Raw genomic sequence first — 8535 nt, forward strand, 5'->3', positions numbered from 1 at the left:
GAATTTGCATGTTATCTAAGCCATTACAAGGCCTTTGTTTGGCAATGGTATAAAGCTTGTTACTTCACATTACTCCAGACTGTTTGAATTGAGAAAGCTTCCTGGAGAGGAGGTGAAACGTCTTCAACTACAAAAAACAAGTCCAGTGGCTTTGCTTTTTACTTTTTTTTTCTTTTCTTTTTTTTTTTTTTTTACTTTTTTTGGAATGACCATGACCTGGATGACTGAGAATCTTCACCAGCATGTAAGCCCAATGAAACGATTACTCATATCTAGAGTTTTCTGAAGTTGAAGGCTCCTTAGATTTTTGTTTAGAGTCCAAATAGGAGCCTGCAGCAATAAAATGTTTATGAAAATGATTTCACATTGCAGATTTATCAGTAACAGTTTTTTCTTAATATTTAATGATGAAGCTAGGAAGGTCAGTTTCTTGAACAGAACCAGAAGTGGAATTACAATTGTCCAAAATGTCTTTGGGTCATTTAAGTTTAAGGTTGCTTTTGAAATGTAATATTCAGACTTTGCTCTTCGAATAAAAGAGGTGCATTTATTTTGCAGCTGTCAAAATTGAGCTGATCAGCCTCACATTTACTTTTTTTTGCCTTAAAAACAAGCAGCATTCCTGTCTTTATTGTACATATTAGGGCAAAACCTAGGTTTCTTATTCCTTTTCACTCTATAGCTGTGTAAATGAGCAAGTTTGTTGTGAAGACTTGAAGTCCACCATAAAAGAAACTGCCATGCTTTGCTCTAACATCATCAAAGAAAGGCACTGTGCTCCACTTAAAATAAGAAAAGTGACAAATGAAAGGTTAATAATGTGCTTAAAATCCCTTTTGACTATAATACAAGATTTAGTATTTATCAATTTGGGGTACTATTGTGCTCATGCCAAACCACTGTTTTTAAACCTAACTCTGGTTTTAAAACTTATTTCAAGCCATATTTATACAGAGATTCAATTATACACTTGCAGACTCTATTGACCAAGATGCACTGCATTTAATTTAAGGGTATTTAATTTAAAGGTATCATGTTTTTCAGATTTCTTACAGAAAATCCTAAATAAAATACATGGAAGTTTGTGGTTTGCAATGTTCTCCTATGCCTGGGGACAGTTCTTATTATCTGTTTGATGACATCAGGCAATGAATGAGATAAACATTTAACAATCTTTTCTAAATGTGTAGCTGTCCTAAAATACAGCAACTTAACTTAACTATTATTTTTTCTTTGGCCAGAGAGATGATGTTGAAAAAAAAACCCATAAGCACTTAAAGGAATCAGCAAACTATTTCAGTTGTCACATTCGGTTTATTGGAGCGAGGACTCAATTCTGACCGGCCTTTAGGCATACGGAAACCTTAAGGTGAGTTTGATCATTTGGACACTGATGATGATGACCGTGTTTATGTTACAGCTCGAAGAATCTTCAGTACCGACTTCCCAAGAGCATAGCTCTGGCTCAGCAGGGTTTCTAATGTTGTCTGGTGCTTGGCATTCCCTGCAGCCGTTGTGTCTAGCTTCTCCCATTTAGGCACTTCTGCTCATTCCAAAAACCAGTGCTGGTGTAATATTGTATTTCTTCTCTCTTTTTTTTTCGATTTGAAAGTCTATTTGATAAACAGCTTTGAATTTATAGGCACGTGCAGCATTTGCCTTTCTGTGGAATTTGCAGATGCCAGCTTAATGGCTTTGTTTATTAGCAACTGCAGACAGATTGCATGTAAGATTTTCACTGTCAGCATTGTTTGAGATAACTCGCAGCTTCAGACAGTGGTCTAACTGGACCGCATCATGGTTCTGATTGGCTGACACAAATCTAAGCAAGCCTGATGTAATCTTATCAAAACATACCAGAAATCTCTGATAGCTTCAAGCTACCCTGAAGGAGTTTGTTGATGGTGTGTTTGATTTTATAGCACTGGTGGGATAGAAAGGGTTGTTTTACAATGTGCAAATCTTTATTTGAAATAGTGTTGCTAACTCTTAAAGTCTGGAGACACAACTTCTGACTAGAGTCAAAGAGGAAAGGTAAATATTCGGCTAGCAAGAGTCTTTATTGTTATATGAATAGATATATATATATAAATATCGTATATATAATAGATAGAATAGATATTAGTATAAGTATATATATATATATATATATAATATATATATATATATACATAAAGACTCTGGGCTAGCTTGTATATTATATATGTAGTATATATATATATATATCTATATATATAATATATATTATATATATATATAACATAAAGATCTGGCAAGCCATATATAGTCTATATTCTATATAATATAGTATATATTATATAAATACGAGTCTGTAGTGGGTGCCGCAGGAAGGTTTCCTGGCTTTGGCATCATGATGGGCTGCTGCTCACAACACTAAGAGTAAACCCAAAACATCAACTTTATGTTTTATCAGTTCACTCTTAATTTATAGCATAGTCATTGTATGGGTGCTACCTTTCAGTGCTCATCAGATGGATGTTCAGCTCTGTTTATATGCACAAAATACAGGCTAGAATAGCGTTATTGTCATTGTTGTGGTTTTAACCACAGTAGCCATAATGGCTAAACCAGCAATCAAGGATCACCACCTACTGTTGTTTAATGTTTCATGTTCAGTTGAACAGTTAAGCATATCTTTAAAAAACACAAAGATTTTGCAACAAAATGTGACTTTAAAATGCATTCTGTGACTTAGGTTTGCTGTGTTGTACGGTCCATGCTTTCTCCTGTTGTCCAACAAGTGGGAAACTAGAACGCAAAAAGGCGATGACGTAATCAGCGAATGCATCTTCAGTTTCTGTTTCGTATTGTTTTCACTGAGCTGCTCTCTCTCAGGTTAATTAGTCTCCATCAGTCATTCAGCTGATCTTCGCTTCTCAATATGTGTTCCCGTTTGGTTCTTCAGACATTGCTGGTTAATTCTGCTCTTCACCATTGTCTCATTTTGTACTATAAACTTTGTTTAAGCAAGTTTCTTTTTTAATCTTTTTTTCCTACCTGCCTCTTGCATGCATTTGGGTCCTCACAAATACCCCATTTGTGACACCGGTCGACTATCTTGGGCTCCCCGAAACTTTATTAATGCTCTGATTAAATTTTCAAGAAATATTTAATTTGACCAAAATCTAACAAGCAGTAATATCCTTGCCTGTGAAACCCCTTGATTCAATTTAATATTAAGAGCATGTGCTTCATTAGAGGAAGCCACAGTTGACAAAAATTAATGATTTCTAGTTCCATCCCCATTTTAAGCAACTATAGCACCTCCCCTGGGCTAATGATAGGGGAGATAACTAATGATAAGCGTTATTTTAGGGCTGACATGTACGTTTTCTAAACTTACATTCACTTTGCTTTTAATTTCATCACAAAACTTGGTCTCTGCCTTTTTTCTGTGATATTGCTTCGGCCCAGCAAAAACACTAATATGAACATATTTGGATGGCAAAAAAAACATACTCAAAATAACACTTGTCTTTCTTTTAGTAAATGTACTTTGATAAAAAAAACATGTTCTAAACTGTATTGGTGGTCTAACACAAAAAACTGAGTGCTCCCAAAACAAAAAGTCATTATCGCTATATATTGCTGTTCAGTCTTCAACGGCTCCATATGTAGAAGTTATCCGAAGCACGGCCAAGGTCTGCAATCTCATCCAGCTGCTCACATTTCTCTGTGTGACATTCATCTGCTGCAAGATGATGGGAAGGATGCAGCCACTGTGACGGTTAGGGATGAAGGACACGTGCTGGTACTGGAGCTGGAGTATCATTTACATCAGGGTCACAAAGGCAACGCCAGCTTTCTGTATCTCCGTATGGAATACAATGTGAGATTGGAAACTTTTACACCGAAAATGGCAGCGATGATAAACTGTTTATAGACCTTAGAGTGTGTTCTAAAAGAAATAAAACTTCATGACAAAATATAGAATAAATAAACATGTACACTCCCCGGTAGATTATATTTATTGCTTTTTCATACAGGTTCAAGACATACTTTGCTTGGCACAGTTACTAAAAGGGTATTAAAATAGCAGCTCACCCAGAAATAAATCACTGTACATCAGGATTTAGTTATCTATCCTGCATAGAAATAAGATCACAATAGAACAGCTCACCTTAACTGATAAGATGTTATAGAAACCAGACAGACTGACAGCTTGGCAGTCTGTTTGGTCTATCTTTATCCTTTTATGCCGATCTAACTTTATTTTTTCAATCCCGGCATGTTTTAAATTAAAGTTCATATAATACTGCATGTTCAACAGAAAAAAACAACAACAAAAAAAAGATAAAAACATGATACTTCCTTTTGAACTTAAGTTCAGTCCTTATTACTAGGAGATCAAATATTTTCTACAGTCTGCTAATAGATGCTTCTATTTTATATGTGATGCATAGTTTATATTTTGATGTTTTGTTTTTTTTGTTTTACCTCTGATCCTTTCTTTCTGTAAATCACTTTCAGTTGGAATGCCTATAGATAGTGCTCCAGAAATAAAACTGCCTTGCCAGCTTCTAAAGTTAATCTTTATATCACCATTTATGCAATCCTACATCAAACAGCTAGGTTACGAACAATGTTTTTTTTTCCTACATCACTAAAAATGCAAAAGCTTCTAATAACATTTCCTGCTTGTGATTAAGCTTGGGTGTACCTAAAAATTCCCTGGTGAATTTAGAGATGAAACAAAATAGAATAATACATTTTGACTTTTAAAACTAAAAAAAAAACAAGAGCTTTGTGCAAAGTTTTATGGCCAAATAGCTAAAAAGTTAATACGACTAAGTTAATGATCCTGGTGTGTGTATGCATTTGTGAGCTTGCGTTTGTACAAGACCACTCTCAAGTTAGTTTCACACTGCAGGTCTTGATGCTCACTTCTGATTTTTTGCTGAAATTGGATTTTTTTTAGATGGTCGTTCATACTTCTATTAAATGTGACCAGCATCATACTGACTTCACAAACAATGGCACAGAAATAAGCTGTCAAAGAGTGTCGTTCGAGAAAGAATTATGTTATTTAAACTGTAATAAAAAACATGTATAAGATAGCATATTTAACTTTACACGGTTGTAAAAGCATCCAACATTTAACAGCGGAACTACAGCTAAGCCCAAATGGTTCTGATTGAAAATGAGACAAGACAGGCATCTCTCAAAGTATAATAAAATAATGTAAAAGGAGTATCAATTTATAGAGAGAATAAAGTATTGAGAATAAAATTTTCAATAAAATCCTAAAATCTAAAAAAACAAACAAAAAACCAATAGTGTAGTCAGTGTTGCCAGATTAGGCTTCTTTTGAACACATTGAGCTGGAAGAATGGGCAAGTTGTAAAAATTTGGGAAGCCTTTCACAACATTTGGCAGGTTTTTAAAAACAATTAATGACAAAATCAAAATAGTAGTCATTGTGTGGCAGAAAACCAAAAACGTCCATATTTTAATATAACACCATCTCCCTGAACTCATTTTGCTGGTCAATTTATTTTTTTAAATCAGTAGAATCTGTGCTCATCAATCAATAATAGTTATAATAAAAAAATATATATGAATGATTAATCAAGTGTTAATATGAAATTGCATTGGTCTATGTTGTAAACGCCCCAAGAGGGGCTGAGTTCTACTACTGGGTCTGAATGAAGACTGCAAAGTGACCTGCATGTGCAGATAACAGAAGATGTCACAGAGCAGCACACGGTTGACAGACGTAATGGCAAATGTAATGGTTTATACAGCTGTTTGATAAAGTTTGTGAAAAAAACGTATATGCAAATTAAAAAACTGCAGATACCGACCGGCATCTCTCCTTGTTATAATTAGAAAGCTGTTGAGCAAAGGAAGCTGACGACATTTAGACCACATCATACCAAGACGAAATAAGGTACATAAAAGCATCACAGCTATTCACAACGGTCTTTTGTGGAGCGCTAACTGCTTCTACTGTGTGTGGATGTGTAGTGAGATCCAGGACAGTGACGTAAAAGACAAATAAAATGCAACAAGTCTGTTCAAGCTTCGGATGCTTTGAAAAATAAATGATACATATCCAAATTACTAACACATATAGAAGTGGCACAAATGGGATTATTGTTTTTGGGGGGGGTGAAAAGTTCGGAACTGGGCCTTTCACACTGCCATGAAAAACATGGATATGGGGTGTATATGGGCAAAAAGATCAGATTTTTCAGATTTGCTGCAGCTTCACACCTGTATGCATCCTTGTTTGTCTGCTGGGACCATTAGGTGCTGTAGGACGGCCAGTCTTTGCCTGAGAGTCAGCATTGTTTGATTGAGTCAAGCCTTTATGTCTTATTTCTTGCCTCTGTTTGTTGTGTTTCTTTGTTACCCTGAGAGAAGTTAGTCTTGTGACCAGCTTATTTCTCCTGTGCTCACCCTGTTTATTCTCTCGTCTCCTAGGTTGAAGTTATCACTGGCTTCCGAGTCAAACTCTGGATTCCACTGACAACTCTTCGCACGACAGCTTTCTCTGGGAACTTGCTCACTTGCTCCAACTCCCCCTGTCATTCTCTGCCTGCTCCCTTTACAACACTCTGTTCATTCTCCGCATGGATCTCAAACATCCATTGTCAACACTCCTGGAGCACAGATCCTCATCGAGCTCCCTCAATACACATCCTAACACCAGGATCCTATTACCTCCCCAACTCCCACCTTCCCTGTTCATCTATTTACGCCACCATGATCAAAGCTCTTCTGTGTATGCAGTGCTTGCCTTTTCAGATGAACTCACACTGTGACACTGATTCAGGCATGGTATTATTGTACCTTGTGAGATATAATCAGAAGTGGACAGCTCGAAGTCTTCACAGGTGGCAATAATAATGTGTTCAAGAACCCCCACCCCGTGCCACAGTTGAGATGCAAGGAAAGTGAAGCAATGTGAGATAAACGTGTGGTCTTTCACAGCTCACCGTCAGTGTGACTGCTGATAAAGAGGAATATAACTGGTTTTTTTTTTACTTCTTCAATGTGAATGGCTTTCAAGCACATTTCCTTTGTACTAATTTGTTTTTGTTTTATTTTTTTTTTATTAGTAACTCAAGTCCAGGAAAATCTTCAGCCCCAGATATTATTCCTTTTAAAGACTCTTATAGATTCCTGCTGCATTATTTGAAATGAGCCAACAGATGCGTCTAATTTTCACACTGATTTTCTTTTTCTAAAAAGAGAAAGCGAGAAAACATCCAGGTGGCAACTCCACTCCTGCTGCAATATTTCACACCTGATGTCAGCTCTGACTGGATCACCCACGGCATGTTGTGAGCTTCAGTTCAGAGATGGAGAGGAAGTGTCCTGTACGGGTGGGAGGATTCGTTTGCATATCCATAAATGCGGCCAGGCTTTCTTTTGGGGACATTTCAGCATGTAGGCACAAAACTGCACTGACTTCTAAGTTTCAACATGATTGTGTGTGTATGTATATAGCGTTCTAAAAGAGTTAACTTCTACATTTTATAAGTACATGAGATGTTTATAGAAATCATTTTATGGTTGGGGGTTAGACGCCACACATCCACCACAAAGAGTAACTAAAAGGTTAAAAAGGTAATGTTTTACCTTTTTGGAAAAGGATCTACACCTCAACCACCGATCTAATTACCCAGCAGTCTGTGTGCTCACCTCTCCTGTTCAGCACTGTCGGTGTTTCACTCACTCATCTTTCATCCCTACTTCATCTTTCCAACCTCTTATATGTCAGATAAGAGGTCAGACTCCCTACATTTGTCATCCCTCATCCCTGCCTCTTGAACTCCTCATTACTATCCTTCTTTGGCCAAACCAACCGATTTCGATTAATTATACCAAATCTGAAATACAGAGTGGTTGAATAGTCAACCAGAATTATGCTGGGAGGTTGTTAATGGTTACAAAAAGTGTATGGTCAAGGTGTAGCTTGCTAAGCCAAATAATAACCAAATAATGCAGAGCATGTATATATCCTGTATGTATGTTTTCAAATCTGTATGAATTAGAGACAACTCGCAATACATTCTAAGCTACACCCAATTCTTGTTTTGAAAAGTCACTGAAATTGTATCTTGTATTTTTGGGCCACACCTGAAAAAAAGATTTACTTAGATCAAGGTTTCCCAAAGTGGGGGTTGGGAACACCCGGGGGTCGCAAGATGATCTGATGCGTTAAAAATTTAGCATATCCTGACACCGATATCAAAGTACAACTTTCCAAGAGGCTCCATATTTCTCTTTTTAACACAGGGGGAAGGCTGTATTTCTTTTGTAAGACTTCTTCTCATAATTTCAACAAAACAAAATCCATCCATACATACATACATCCTCTTCCGCCTATCTGGGGTCGGGTCGCGGGGGTAGCAGCTTCAGTAGGGAGGCCCAGACGTCCCTCTCCCCAGCCACTTGGGCCAGCTTCTCTGGAGGAATCCCAAGGCGTTCCCAGGCCAGCCTGGAGACATAGTCCCTCCAGCGTGTCCTGGGTCTTCCCCTGGGCCTCCTCCCGGTGGGACGTGC

This window comes from Fundulus heteroclitus, chromosome 6, assembly GCF_011125445.2.
Source record: "Fundulus heteroclitus isolate FHET01 chromosome 6, MU-UCD_Fhet_4.1, whole genome shotgun sequence".
Lineage (NCBI taxonomy): Eukaryota > Metazoa > Chordata > Actinopteri > Cyprinodontiformes > Fundulidae > Fundulus > Fundulus heteroclitus.